Source organism: Haliotis rubra, unplaced genomic scaffold (assembly GCF_003918875.1).
Source record: "Haliotis rubra isolate DU_JTF1 unplaced genomic scaffold, ASM391887v1 Scf211, whole genome shotgun sequence".
NCBI classification, from domain to species: Eukaryota; Metazoa; Mollusca; class Gastropoda; order Lepetellida; family Haliotidae; genus Haliotis; species Haliotis rubra.
Window position 1 is genome coordinate 349038 of NW_025766126.1, and position 15686 is coordinate 364723.

The 15686-nt window shown below is 41.2% G+C and overlaps 1 protein-coding gene across 1 annotated transcript in view; it reads left to right on the plus strand.

Moving 5' to 3' along the window:
- The first annotated feature begins 472 nt into the window (after window positions 1-472).
- The window catches only part of LOC124276685, a 38917-nt gene continuing 23703 nt past the window's right edge, over window positions 473-15686 (plus strand). Inside the window, exon 1 of the mRNA XM_046712326.1 lies at window positions 473-622. The gene's annotated coding sequence lies outside the window, so the exon portion shown is untranslated. The remainder of the gene's footprint in view (window positions 623-15686) is intronic.

Sequence of the window (15686 nt, forward strand, 5' to 3'; positions counted from 1 at the left end):
AGACCTCGTTAAGCGGACAATATTTCAAACAGTGTTGATACAGTCGTCAAGCTGCTTTCCTTGGCAAACCTTAACCCATGTTTTACTTCTTTATGGTGCTAATTTGGGAAAGGTTTTTGTCAAACAGTCAGGCCCACACAACTTGGGCTCATGAACTACTCAATCTGTCAGAAGCTTTCCTTGTAATCTTACAGGCTAAACTAAACCAACCATCATATACATTAATGTATCCAATAGGCTTGATTCGCATGTCCGCCCCCGCAACGTTCCTTCCCTTGAATGCGTTTCCTCGTTGACTTCCGTTGCGCTCTCACCACACTCCCGTTGTACGGTTCATCGTCAAATCAATACACCCAGAGTGAAGAGGATTCTCCGGTGTTGCTCGGAGAGCTGCGTGCGCATACATGCTCCGCCCCTCGCCTTGTATACAGAGCCTGCACGTGCAGTAGTAAGTAGATAGACTGATTACATATTTATGCGTCTCCACTCCGATCTACAAAAGCAACGCCTGATTGTGCTGCGTTCATTTGTGTTGAGCAAGGAGCGAGCGCTTGAAGCGACCAGAAGGCACCCCCGCATAGCTTCCGCGTCCAGCAAGGAGTACCTGGTCTAACAGTGATAGGTAAGTTAACTTTACTTGGTTTCATAGACTGTACCCCTGTAACTCGTTAACATAAAGGAATTTCCGAAACGGTTGTTTCAAGAACTGTCGCGGTCCGCCAAGTGTTTAGGGAATGGGAACTGGAAGACTTTTGAAACGCAGCACTTTTAAAGTATCACTTGTGGTCCTGAAGTAAAAAATGTAAATATTTTTGTATTCAACTGTTTCGGACAATCAAGTAAAAATCGAGATTTAATAGCATTTCGTGATTAAACCTCTGCAAATATTTGTACACACATACGATGATATAAAAGACCATAAACCATATCATTATTTGATTGTGGGATGGAACGACATTCGAGTGAAAGTAAGTTCCTTGAACTTGTTGGTCAGTTTAAACTGTATTATATTTTTTACTTTATCGAAGAAGGGTGTTACTTTTGTAAGATGTGTGACAAAAATGGAATCAAATTGTTAAGTTGAAGAGTAAAACATCTGCATCTTATGTATCTCATTTCTCATATATGTACATACAGAATCCTTAAAATAACAATATATAAACATACTGATCATATTCAAAAGGAAATTTGTAAACTTTGTTCATTGAAATTTTGCAAATTCTACCTGTCCTTACAAACGCTGGTATGCAACTAATGATTAAGGCAGCGAATCAATACTGACAACAGTACGACAGCCAACAATTGTACTGTAGCCGATCCGGGTTCTTTCTGCGACTCTCTAAATTATATATGTTTAAATTATGTGTAGCTTCAGTGTCTTGGCATTTCCAGTCTGTGAGAAAGATAGTCTATTTTAACATGTGCCGATGCCATGGCAACGTATCTGTCATCGATATACCAATATTGTAGTGACATTCAAACCCATATTGAAGTCAAATGTTGCATAAATTGTTTATTAAAAAGCGTCTAAATTATGTGAGCACATTATCGTTAAAACAAAAACTGAAATCAGTCCGCATGTAATCTGAACGCATATCGACGTATAATGAATGTAATTTCTGTAGAAACGAATAAATTCCTAATTTTTGTCTAATTTGTTATTACTCGGGGGAAATGAAAAATATCACTTGATTGCCCGTGCAACCAGTATATCCTTATCCATGTTCAGTTGAGATGATAACATCTTATATTTCCTGTCACGAGTGTGATACATGAATGAGTGAGTGAGTTAATATTAAGCGCTACATCGGCAATACATGAATGAGTGAGGGAGTTTAGTTTTACATGATATAGACACTGAAACACTGATAACATGTAAATCCCTTTTTGTAGATTTACTTCTTTACACTTATAAACGGACAGAACTCCATGTTTGTTTTTCATAATGCATGATTTACATTTAGTTTACTTAACAGTTTTAGACTGCATCTTTCCTGAGGTTCAGCTCATACTGACCCAATGCCAATTTAGTTGCAACTGATCATCAGTCCGCTGGATGTATGTACATCATGTGGTCTGAAGCACTCTGCTATCATGCAAGATAATTTTGTTTTTCTTCCATTTTGATGCATATTGTTGCAAACTCTAAACACATAATAAATTCATAAGCTTGACAAATTCTCGCCTGTCGTGAGCTCTCTTGAAAGAGTCCTGAATTCCTGAATGCTTCTACCTCCGTGGCCCGAGGATGAGCACTGACTGTCAGAGATATCATCAAACCATCACTGTTCCTTCACTCATCTTGGTCAGCATCAGCAACTCCCCCTTCTTGCCCAACCACGTTGCCCTTGATCAAATCTGATGAGGATTCTTGGTACTGTCAACTCAATCACTCAATTGAATTTAAAACTACACTTTTTGACAGAATGCCTTTGAAATGGGAAGCCCGGAAACTTAGACGGGCCTGGAACTAGTGGAATCCCTGTGGGAAGGACAATGGAGCAGGCCAATTTAATCATTGAATATGTTTTGACGTTTGAGGAAAATTGCCACGTCTTCAGGAACCAGTTACTCTGGCCGCACTCGGAAATTCCACACGCAGTTAGTATGCCATTTCGTACCGGATTTGGCCGTAACTGGTAATTCGTAGATTTAACACAATTGAACGATTCGTACTTATACTTATAGCCTGACGAACGTCTCCACTACATGGGGCCTATACCTTTTGCTCCTAGGAGTGTCACGTGTAAAGTTAATGATGTTTATTCTGATGACAAAACAACTGTATGTACGTTTATAACATTAGGCACTGAATGATCAATTGAACACTCCCAAATACATAGAATCACCAGTTTGTGCCGCCAAATGTTGAAGGCAGACAAATTTAGCAGCTAACTAGCACTGTCACTAAGTGTTGACGAAAGCGTTCAAACATTGCCTTAAGCAAGGCCGTCACATAAAGTAGCTTTATCTCAAGCAAAAATTAAGAAGTCTAGCCACTGTCCTGATAGGGATTATTTGCTATTGACGAAGAGTGGAAATTGGGCACGAGGCGAATTGAGAGACAAGAAAGGTGACCATGTTTGGCCATGTCAGTGTTTGGGCGTCTGGTGTATGGAATGGCTAACGCTGGGTTTGGGGACGTTCAGGCATTTGTTAAGCTAAGGTTTTGTCATTGGATCCTGTAGATCTGTAGAAGCCAGCATTTCAGTCTACTGACAAACTACTAATAAATCGCCCTCCCGGATTCTGGTCAACGTTACAGAAAGATGTTACAGTCATCGGTCCGACTCAAGCCGTTCACGCAGTCAGACTGGTTGAACCGTTGATAGGACCACATCTAGACAATTCCACGGGCACTAGTGACATCACCACCTACAGCTATCTTGATGAAACAGACTCAGGGAATTCACAAAATAAAATCCAGATCAGCTCCATGGAACTTGTGTTAATTAGCAGCCTTATTAACGGATACATTGAGAAGTTTCAGTAAAGGCATTAAGTCGTAAATATCTGTAACTAAATCTAAATTTTAGGCGAAAGTGCGCCTGAGTGTCTGCAACTTTAGCCCAGGTAACATAAGAAAGTCATGGATATTTTGTAAATAAGAATATTCTCCATGTGTGTCCATTGGCTGCCTATGTCACAAGACTTAATTAATGTCCTTCTCTAGGCAAGCTTCCGTCCTGTATTGTAACAACTTATATAGAAATGCATCCGCTACTCGGATGTCAGTTACCTTTCCTAATAACAGCATTAATTAGTGACGCCTTCACCTGCAACAACGCACAAAGACTTCACAGACAACACCAACATGACTGTACAAAAGCTGGTGATGAAGGTGTATTGTAGTCTGCCATCACGTGACTAATCTGTATACAGCTAGATATGCATCCACATGACTTCCACTACACTTGACATGTTTTTAGGATAGACGCATCAAATTGCATTCTTTATGTGTGTTTTTCGAGTACTTGTTTTTATGCAGTTGTACTATTTCAGCTGATCCAATGTTTACAGTGCTTAATAGTTTGGGTGTCGGTGGTCCTACTGGTGTCGAGTTGTTAATGGTGTTTGTCTGTATTATACTCTGTGGTATAATGGTATATCTGGCGTTCGCATGTTGTAGTTGCTGGTATTGTGATCATAATTTATTTACGCTTTAATCCTTGAAGGTTTATTGTAGAAAAACATCACTAACCGGTGTTTCATTTACATATATGAAACCTTCGTACAACCAGCCCTTTGGTTGTATCCCACGACACACCACAAGGGCCAGTGTAGGTGTAATGCTGTCAAATGGTATTTCTAAGGATTATTGACAAATAGCAGGATGAAGATTGGTTCCGTGTTCACGTATGCATACATGAGAGCATACAATCGCTTTTGAAAGCAATTTGTAAAATTGGATTCAAATACTGGAAATAGTAGCATTCGGCAGTTGTCACATGAATTATAGTGCAGCTTATTTAATTTGTGTGAAACACACAATCTGTTGTATTGATAATTAAGTTATGAATATGTCAGCGAACGGTAACTGTGATTAATGATGCTATGACTATCCCATTTGACATATTTTAAATGTATTGTTGTATCTTGGGTTAACGGAACGTATAACGGTAGATAGAGCAGGTCACATTACTACAGGTCTACGTAGTAAATGATCCACATAGTGACAAGACGGGGGCGGACATGATGTAAGATGAAGGGGCCGGCGTTTGAGAAAACCAGGTGCGTGTTTTCTCGCTCCTCGGAATTAGTTTTTCATAGCATTCTACCTCTACAAACAGATCCAACAATTTGGTATGTTTTCTGCGCTCCACCATTTCTTCAGACAGATTGTAAACCGTTGTAGGTGATACAGAGAGTGAGTGGGTGGAGACAGACAATGACAAGACATTCCGTACAATAAGGTACCGTGTCCTCTACGTTGTGTATCGGGACTAGCCCCTTTAGTGAGTGAGTATGATCAGCGAGCTTAAGATGCCGGGATCGAGCCCACCTGTGACCGGGTGTGAAAACCTTGGAGTGAACTTTGTGTGTAGACTCTTTAAGTGTTGTCACAACCCCTAGTGTACAGTACACAACCCTGTGCACTTAAAAGAAACCCACGAATCCGTTGGTAAATTACCAGATGGTGGCCACATGAATACGTCCAAACACCTAGTTGCGGGTACAGCAACGTGCAGTAAACTTGAACAAAGTACTGTGACTATGTGTCCCAGTCCACCCGGCTGTGAATGGGTACCTCGTAAGGATGGGAAAGCCACATTAACGTGGTGCGCCTAATGGCTGCAAGAGTTGTAAATACATTGTGCCGTTGAGATTGATATCCAATGATCGAGGGAAACAAAGCGCCTTTGAGCAGCTGAACTGGATATTGGCGCTATAAAAATATTAGTATGTATGTACTCCGCTGTTATATCCCAACACGAATGGGCCTACACTAGTGTTACGAGTCATGCAGGATGGAGATACACGGGTACCCCGTCCGGTGTCAGTGTACAGATGTGCAATTGTTTGCTGTACTTGAGTAGAAACAGAATGTTTCGCTAGGACATATTCAAGGGGTGCTCACTTACCCTAGGAAAAACCTTTAGACTAAATGACTAAATCAACATAATAGCAATTGACAAACACATCAAAGTATTTTTATTAGAATAAATATTTCACTTCGACTCCAAATCTCAAAAGTGTATATTTAAAACTAGGAACCACAACTTACCAGTCTGTGTTGCGATGACATTAAGTGCCACATGTCTCTTGAGTCAGTGACAACGCGTCAGTAATCTCATGGGTGCCACTATGAACTAGCATATCCTGGCACCATACTCCTGTACTTCTTTGTTACATCTACATCTTGAATATGAACACAGAACCTAAAACCATAAAAGTATCGAATAATGCATGGTGTTGCTCCGTTTCTAAAACAGACAACACACCTGTCGACTCGGGTGACAATGTGGCGTGACACACTCTGACGTCATCGCCTGCAGCATCAGCATAAACAACATGTGGGATGGTGTCTTCGTCATCCTTCAGAGTCACACACATTGGCACCAAAGAATACAAAACCACAAGACATGAAGATTGCAGCATCTTGTCAGAGCGTTTGTGTTGTTGAACGGTTGACCTAGTTTCTGAGACAACAACTTCAAACGTACGGGTTTTGACTTCATCTGTGTGCGCCAGTCAACCGAGTCCTGCGTACACGTTTGTGGTTTTGAAACTAAATTATTCATTGATTTTGTCTTTGGTCTTTTTAGTTTGTAATGTTCGTGAAACGGTTTAACTGTGGTGTAGTCAGGCTGAAGAGAACAGTTTATCGACGTGTTGAATAAGGAGGAGTCTCGCCCTTACTACCCAAGAGTATACAACACAGCATAAACAAGTAGGAATGATTGCAATCTTCTTGTTTTTTTCAGGACTGTTTTAGACGCTGCTATGTTGAGGTCTATTTCCTGTTTTCAATCACAAGAATGGTTCTTTGTATGTCGGGATTTTTTTTTTTTCCACTCGCCGTGATGTTGCTGGAATGTTGCTAAAAGCGGCGTAAAACCAAACTCAGTCAGCCAATCAGTTTTTTTCCGTTAAATTCTTAGCCCTACAATCCAAACATGTCCATGATCCTCTAACGCTGTCTTTACACATGGTGTTGGGGTGACATACTCAAATGAATGAATATACTGAACACATGACTTCTACTGGTCATGCGCAGACTGTACAGATACATTAGTCTTGGACACTGTTCTGCAAAGTGATCTTAAGCAAATGATGACTTTAGCATAGACTTAGGATAGTGTGGCAAATGATGACTTTAGCATAGACTTAGGATAGTGTGGCAAATGATGACTTTAGCAGGTACACGGACCACCCCCTCCGATATAGGTGGCGTATTGCATATTGAACCAATACAGACAACTCACTGATACTTTGTGAAAATGGGGCTGCCTGATATTAGAGTGAGTGAGTGAATTTAGTTTTACGCAGTTTGTAGCAATATTCCCGCAATATCACGGCGGGGCACACAAGAAATGGGCTTCACACATTGTACCTGTTTTGGGGAATCGAACCCGGGTCTTCTGCGTGACGAGCGAACGCTTTAACCACTAGTCTATCCCACCGCCCCTCCTGATATTAGAACCCACTCGTCCCCCAAAGTAAGAGAACTTACACTGCGTGGCGTCGGAACATGACTTGGAACATGACATTGTGTTCCACTTTGTTAAGGGAGATAAGGTTGGTGGGCCGACGGTCAGTACACGCTCCAGTAGTTCTGGAGAACATGCTTCCTGCCTGATTGTTAAAACACGAGCAATATATATCTGTGTACTTTGGAAAATCATGTTATGTGAGACATTGATCCAGATGATGAATTTGAATTAAACAAAAATATAACCTGTTGTATGAGGATCTGCTCTTATGACCGTTTTGTTCTGACTGCCAATGGACCGGAGCATTTAATTCATGCAAGAACATACATGTTTAATGCTTACCAAAGTTTATACAACTGTTTTTGAAAAAGAATCTTGTTATACCATATACTGCTTGTACGGATGATATGGCTTGTGCGAGGCCTACCTGTTTAGTTACCGAGGAAGAACATCTATGTCATATGTTTTTATAGTCTTTCATGTTTTTCTTTCCTTGTTTTCAAATTTATATGTAGGAAAAGCTGAAGTGAAGAATGACATCATAGCATAGTGATGTTGAACAGGCTTGCTGACTTGGTTGACACATGTCATCGGTTCCCAATTACGCAGATTGATGGTCATGTCGTTGATCACTGGACTCTCTGGTCCAGACTCGATTATTTACAGACCGCCGCCATATAGCTGGAATATTGCTGAGTGCGGCGTAAAACTAAACTCACTTACTAGTGATGTTGAAAACAGATATGTGAAGTATGTCATCATGAAAACGTCATTCCAGCAACTCACGGTAACTTCTGTCAAGTCATTTTATACAAGAGGCATATTAAGTTCAACATGGTGTTGTGAATATTAGTCGACGTGTCAATGCAGTAGGTAGAATTCAAACAAGATCCGTCAAGCGATCCAATCAAAAGGAAGTCTGGATTCTATGAATCCATTAATGAAATAGGAAATTCCATATGGAGATTATTCTACCGGGAAAATAAATGGAAATTTTATCATGCAGTTGTATAGGTTACTGCTAAGCTGAAAACTAATTACTTTAGCTAGTCAGGAAAACGTATGAAAGTTCTTTCTTCTCTGGTTTTGCCCATCTAACCGTTGCAGTAGTCACAAACAGATATTGCTGGGACCTATTAGGCATATTAGCCATTCAGCTGACGATAAAGCCAATAAACACTGACACTGATTGTAGTGGACAACGATCCATGGCACTTCAATGCTCCCGGGAGTCTAGAGAAGGAAAGAAACAACAGCCGTATTGCTGACTTCTTAAGAAGAAAAGGTCTAATCTTATCAAACAATCTCTCAATGTCTTCCAGGCAGAGCTAGATTGAAGGCAGAAGCTTTACTTCTTAGCAACGTGGTGATATTCTGTGCTCTTAGCTAGTTATACTTTAGTGATGCCAAACGTGGTTTAAAAGGACAGCCTCGGTGTTAAGAGTATACTTCACAGAGAATGATGATGATGATAGTGATGATGATGATGACGTGTATTAGTGCGGGGTTCTATATCGTTGCTGCGTTCTTATCAGGCACCAGGGACATGGTGGCAAAAGGGGAAGTTTGAATCAGATATCTTCATGACTGACTGATCTCATTATCTACCCTTCTCAATAGCACGGACCGTAGCGTTAGAAAGCCATTAGTTATATTAATATCATAACACAAACAACAAGGATATGTAGACGGTATTATGGAATGGGATAATTATAACATAATTTGGATGGGCTCTCAGTCACGTACAGGTCAATAAACCCGACTTTGTCGTTTCTATATGAATATAATGTAATCGTTTATGTCACTGAATTCGCTGTCCCTATTCACACTGATGTGATTCTCAAGATTCAGCAAAATCATGACAAATATGCAAAGCCCGCTTATGAAATTGTCACTCATGCGTCTCAAGTACAGAGTTGTCCGTCTCCCCATTCTCTTGTTGCCTGAGGTTTGGTACCTACCAATCTTTTGACTGACATTAGGAGGGTACTCGGGATCGCTGCCAGGAATACAGTCCTTCTAAAGCTCTTGATCGTGCAGAAAGCTGCAATGCTTGGGAGTCGTCAATTTTTCTGAAACGTTCCTGGTGGCTTCCTATTAGCTGTTTTGGCTGCGTTTAGAGGGAGCAAGGACCCTGGGCTGATGCCAGTCAAACAGATTATGTCTCTTAAATTTAAAAAAACAAAGCTGGCATATTTTACTGTCATTAGTTCCTAGAAATATGCACAGCTGATCTATCAATGACCTTGATCGATTAAAGGAATGTGGAGATTGTGAAGTAAGAAAGCAGATCCTTTTGAAATGTTACTTGATGACACGTGATGCTAACGTGTTGATTTCTTAAGCATAAATTCTCCAATGTAAAACTCTAATTGAAATATGCGATTTTTTGTACATACACGTCTCAATAATGAAATGAAATATTTCCCTGAAGCCTAGTTTCGCAATGGCGGTACCGGTCTGCCATGAACTTGTATAACCTAAAAGAAGAACAAAAGTTCTCACTGAATTGAACGATTCAGAAATGCCCAGTAAATGTTATAATATTTAGAATCAGTAATTATATTATAATTAGGCTCTCAATCACACCCTGATTTGGAATAAATGAAATATTATTATTTATATCTCCTTGTTTTGTCAATGATTTCGACCCCATCCCATTGCCCATGGGTATGTCGTGGCAAAGGACCTCTAATTGACGCCATTTTTCTTCAGGCGGACGCCCCCTCTATCCAAGGGGAGAGAATCAAGAACCCTTTCACTTTCATTTCCGTGATCTCATGAGTCTTGAACAAGGCCCCACGGGGAGGCTAGAGGCCCGCCGGTTCTGAGTACTGATAATGAAAACCAAAATGTATTGAGTTCATTCTCAGACATGTCATGACATCGATATTTGATGTTTTAAAAATTCCTGGTGTCAAACTTCAATATGTGGCCTAGGTTGGCTCCAGTCTGCATCTCCAGCTGAGGGATGTGATGCGCGATGCCCTCTGGTATTCAAGCCGAATACGAAGTAGGTATTAATTGGTCCTACATCAAAGCGTTGCCTTTGTCCTAAGGGTCCAGATAGTCCCGTTTCAATCGTCTTTGTGTCTGTATACACTCAATCCCGTTCTGCAGTGCTTGCAAAACCATATGTTTGATTGAATTCATTGGAAGTGCCAAACTTAATCACGTGAACGACTGAACAGTTTCATTGACAATAACATGTTTGAATTGATTGTCATTGTACCTGCAATACTTTCATGGTTTATTCAACACTGTTGTCTCCCTGCACTACATGGGCAGATTCTCCCACGCAGTTCCAGGTGATCTCATGGCCATGACGTCATAGCACTTGTGTCATTCCGTAAAATGTCCTCGCGCTCAACTTTCTTCACCCGACACTACGCAGTTCCAGGTGATCTCATGGCCATGATGTCATAGCACGTGTGTCATATATCGTGAAATGTCCTCGAGCTCAACTTGCACACCCGACACCACGCAATAAGAAGAAGACCCGGGTCTTCGGCGTGACGAGCCAACGCTTTAACCACTAGACTACCCCACCGCCCCTGTTCCTTATGATATATACAATGCATGTCGTAGAACCAAACCTTACATGTAATGAGCATACAACAAATAAGTGACATTGTTCGCAGTATTTAGCCGACGTTATGCAATACATAATGTATGACTGACTCTGTATTACATGAGCGTAACATATACAATAAAGCAGTCAAATTACTGAATAATCACTAACAATCCTATGTACATCACATTAAAACATCTATGCCATTTAGAATGAGATACATTGTGCATGATGTACACGTTGTGAGGAAGTGATAATTAGACGACATGCTCGGAGCCACCTTGTCATCAATGTGGAACAAGGTATACTAATTGGAATTAAAAATTAACCACAATACTATATTGAAACATTCACCATTAATGAACTGGAGACTATTAATTCCAGTGAAACGAAGAATCTGTATTAATTATGCTGAGTAAACAGAAGAGGTAAGGTAGCCAAGTTGTTAAAGCGTTCGCTCGTCACCTGGAGACACAGGTTTGATTTCGCACATGAGCCGTGATGTTCCTGGAGTATTGCTGGAAGTGGCTTAACACCGTAGTCATTAATCCATACAACTAGAGTATAATAACACGCTGCATGCTGATGTAACTCACATCGTTCTTAACATTACTTACCAACCCGTGTAGATCCGGGTTAGAATTGGTCTTCAGTAACCCATGCTTGTCGGAAGAGGCGACTAACGGGATCGGGTGGTCTGGCTCGCTGACTGGGTTGACACATGTCATCGGTTCCCAATTGCGCAGATCGGTCCAGACTTGATTATTTACAGACCGCCGCCATATAGCTGGAATATTCCTGAGTGCGGCGTAAAACTAAACTCACTCAGTCACTCATTATTATTATACTAAAAGTTGAAGTAACCCCCTGTTCACAGCACGGTCAAATTACATTGCACCAGCAGCATTCCTTGTTTGGACAATACAGATATATTACTCATGACATCATGGTGAGTAAAGTAAAACTAGTTGTACTAGAACATCAGTTCTGCTGCCTGTCCCTAACAACTGGAAGATAGAATCATAGGACTGAAACAAGGTAGACTAACACTTAGTCCCTGAACATATATAATTTTGATAGTAACAAATAAACCCATTTAAACTGAAAAAGAGCCCCAGTGAGTTGGGAGATCCTGAACCAGGGGAATGTTGATTGCATCATTTAGGGCTTTTGCATTGCAGGGAGGGCTGGGCAGTAGGGAAGGTAAGGTGGTTCAGGGACTGTGAGACAGACTATATTACAGGGAAGGCTAGGCAGTAGGGAAAGTAAGGTGGTTCAGGGACTGTGAGACAGACTATATTGCTTGGAGGGTTGGGCAGTAGGGAAGGTAAGGTGGTTCAGGGACTGTGAGACAGACTACATTGCTGGGAGGGCTGGGCAGTAGGGAAGGTAAGGTGGTTCAGGGACTGTGAGACAGACTACATTGGAAGGAGGGCTGGGCAGTAGGGAAGGTAAGGTGGTTCAGGGACTGTGAGACAGACTACATTGCAGGGAGAGCTGGGCAGTAGGGAAGGTAAGGTGGTTCAGGGACTGTGAGACAGACTACATTGGAGGGAGGGCTGGGCAGTAGGGAAAATAATGTGGTTCAGGGACTGAGAGAAAGACTACATTGGAGGGAGGGCTGGGCAGTAGGGAAGGTAAGGTGGTTCAGGGACTGTGAGACAGACTACATTGGAGGGAGGGCTGGGCAGTAGGGAAAATAATGTGGTTCAGGGGCTGTGAGACAGACTACATTGGAGGGAGGGCTGGGCAGTAGGGAAGGTAAGGTGGTTCAGGGACTGTGAGACAGACTACATTGGAGGGAGGGCTGGGCAGTAGGGAAAGTAAGATGGTTCAGGGACTGTGAGACAGACTAGACACAAGGCTACATTACTCAGCTGTGCCCGAGGAGAAAAGTAGCACAGAACAAACTTGAACTTACTTATGCCTATCTAAATATACACTGCACTGACCGCCACTGCTGATAGGATAGTATTGTTTCAACAAAACAGCTCTCCCAACTTAAATGATCTTCAAAAAGTAGCTACTATTTCATTTCGCCTGAAGCTTGGCTCTATATCAGTCCTGCACTCTGACGTCATTCACGGGGTGAGGTAGGTTTGATTGTATTGTAACAAACAGATAAGAATAATAACTAGAGCTTTGTGATATCGTAATGGAACATTACCATTCCGAACCGCTGTGGCTAAATCTGTTAAGAACTAGTTTTGATAGAAACCAAACAAAGATATTTCACAGGAAGGAAGAAAGTATCCTTTATTTACTTTTCCACAACCTAAACGGATTACGTTTTCATCAAGTCGGAGAAGCTACTTCCTCCCAGCCAGAAATAATCCATTTGTAGCAAACTTATTCTTCCGGGCGCATTGCCTTGTAGTGGGGAATATAGGATTTAATAACCGAGACACGCTCAGTCGGAAACCCACAGAGTTTTTATTAGGTTTAAATTTCGGTCTGCAAGTTGCCTACTTGACACCTCTGCGGGAATTTTACGATAACTCATTAGTCTGGGGAAGATCTCCCTACTGTTCAGGCGCATTCATAATAGGGTTGTTTCCCTACCGGAAACTGAAATATATAGCCAGGGTGTGTTGTAGATGTGGTTTGAGGTTAAAAAGATATCAACTGTCCATATTACAGTTAAAGATGTGCTTTGAGGTTAAAATGACATCTAAAGATGTGCTTTGAGGTTAAAATGACATCAACTGAATATATTCAGCTGCAGAGTATCCTTGTCATGTTCCATCATGTTCACAAACACCCTGCAGTAGTATAGAAGGATGTTATTTGCGTGTTACTGTAACAGCGTCACTCTGGCTGTAGTAGATGTTTGACAAGATTCTGTCATTGTAACCTATTACTACTCGTCTCAGAAAGCATGTCGGGCCGTTTACCACTGTTCCAGAACGTTTTGTCAACCCACAACGCATTCCAACAAATGGACCCGTATACACTGGTGAAGTGATATTGGGTCATTCACTGTTGCCTAATGTAATTATGTAATTATGTTTCTGCAAGTCATCAGTATAACCACATACCAAAACATCCATTTATATTGAGCATCTCATCTCGGTTGTTGCCCGCCGGTAGAACGCACACAGTGCTGCTCTTTCACCGAAGACCTTGGGGAATTGCACCTAGCGTTCACAGCGTCCCCAATGTTCCTTGTCCATGAGTTACAACATTGACAGCTCGGTCTGTATTATTTAGATACTAGTCCTTGAAAAGTGAAAATAACGTTATTGATTAAATCTGGTGATAGTTATAAGAGTGCTGTTCAACGACTATCTTAACCACAATCAATAATATTATGGTACAGAAACCCGGGTTGTACGAAATTCGAGATTGTCCGGATTTTAAGGGAATAGTTTTCTCTTCTTTCTGAGCAATGCCTCCATGTTTGTTAACGTGAAGTGTGGTAGCGATGTCGTTTGGAGATAAAACTGCTTCGGAGGTTTGTTTATCGGCGCAGTTGGTGTGTGAAAGAAAACCGATAGAGACCAGGCTAGCTATTCTCGAAACGTTCGTAGCCCTACGAACTTCTTAAGCCCATTCTTAACACATTGCCTACGATCAAAGTTAAGAATTCTTAGGGCTACGATCGTTTCGAGAATAAGGGCCCTGGAGATGAAAACAGAAGTACTAAATTGACTGCGGGTCTGGACAGGTTGTTAGGAAATCCATCTGAATATTTTAGCAAACATTGGAGTCGAGATGAGAGGAGCAAATATCAAAAGTGCCTTAGCACGTTGACTTCCATGTCTCCCAAACCTTAGCACAGGCTGACAACAGATGCTAAGAGATCGGCAAGGACATGAGCATGAACAAGGTATTGGCGTTCGTCATGTGGTGGAGAGTCTCTATAGCCTGTAGTCTACAAGCAGTTGGCTCTGCATGCATGCAGCAGACCAGTCGGAATTGTCTAGAGTTACATACAGGCTAACCCCCAGACAATTTGTATGTTTAATTCATTCATTGATACCGAAACTGTCGATTCAGTTTGTTGCTGAAAGTACCTATACTTGGCTGCCACTTGCATGAAGGCGTTATGGAACATGCATATACATGTATATTCTATATATTTATCTTGACTGCATATCTCATATTTACACGAAAGGTTACTTTACATTCCACAATGTATACCCTAAACCTGCAATACCATTTAAAAATAACTGGTTATGTTATTAAACTGTTTGACAAAGGAAGAGACAGGTATATGTCTAAGATATACGTAATGTTACAAAATGTCAACCGCATACATTATTGAAACAGTTACCTTGACAACCAGACGCAAAAGCCTTTGTGTGTGTAGGTACTCGGTGTAAGATGACGTACATATTCATTTCTGTTGTAAAAACGCAAACACTAAAAAGCACCGTTATAACCGTTATTGATTAGGCCTGTCAACAGTTTTGGCTTGTTGTTGTTTATCGCTGCACTTAATAACATTCCACGAGGCGGCGGTATGTCAATAACTGAGCTTAGACAGATCTAGTGATCGATATTGTGAGCAGCGATGCACATTTAACCAAGCCACACAGTCTAACTGCAGATTCACTAGTTCGCTTTACACGACCAGTACAATTACTTTGGAATTTAACGGTTAACAAAATTTCAAACCAGAAATAACAGAAACAGCAGAACATACAGGTTCAAAGTAAACTTTCTATGTCACTCTGGTGTCGTTTATCACAGCGTTTTGAATGTCCTATCTGCCTGTACACAGCATACAAGTCTTTTTAACAAAATCATGAAAGTATAAAGTACCCCAGAATTCAACAGGTGGCCAGGTCGTCGGAGCACCAGAATTTACTGCTCGTATTTGGATTCTGTTTTTGTGCCAGAAACCTGCTATCATATAACCTACTCCCTGACTTGCCATTTCTGCGTTTGCCAACACCAAACCCCAGGCCTACCATACAAACGGTAAACAAGTCCTCAAATCTGAACTCATACACACC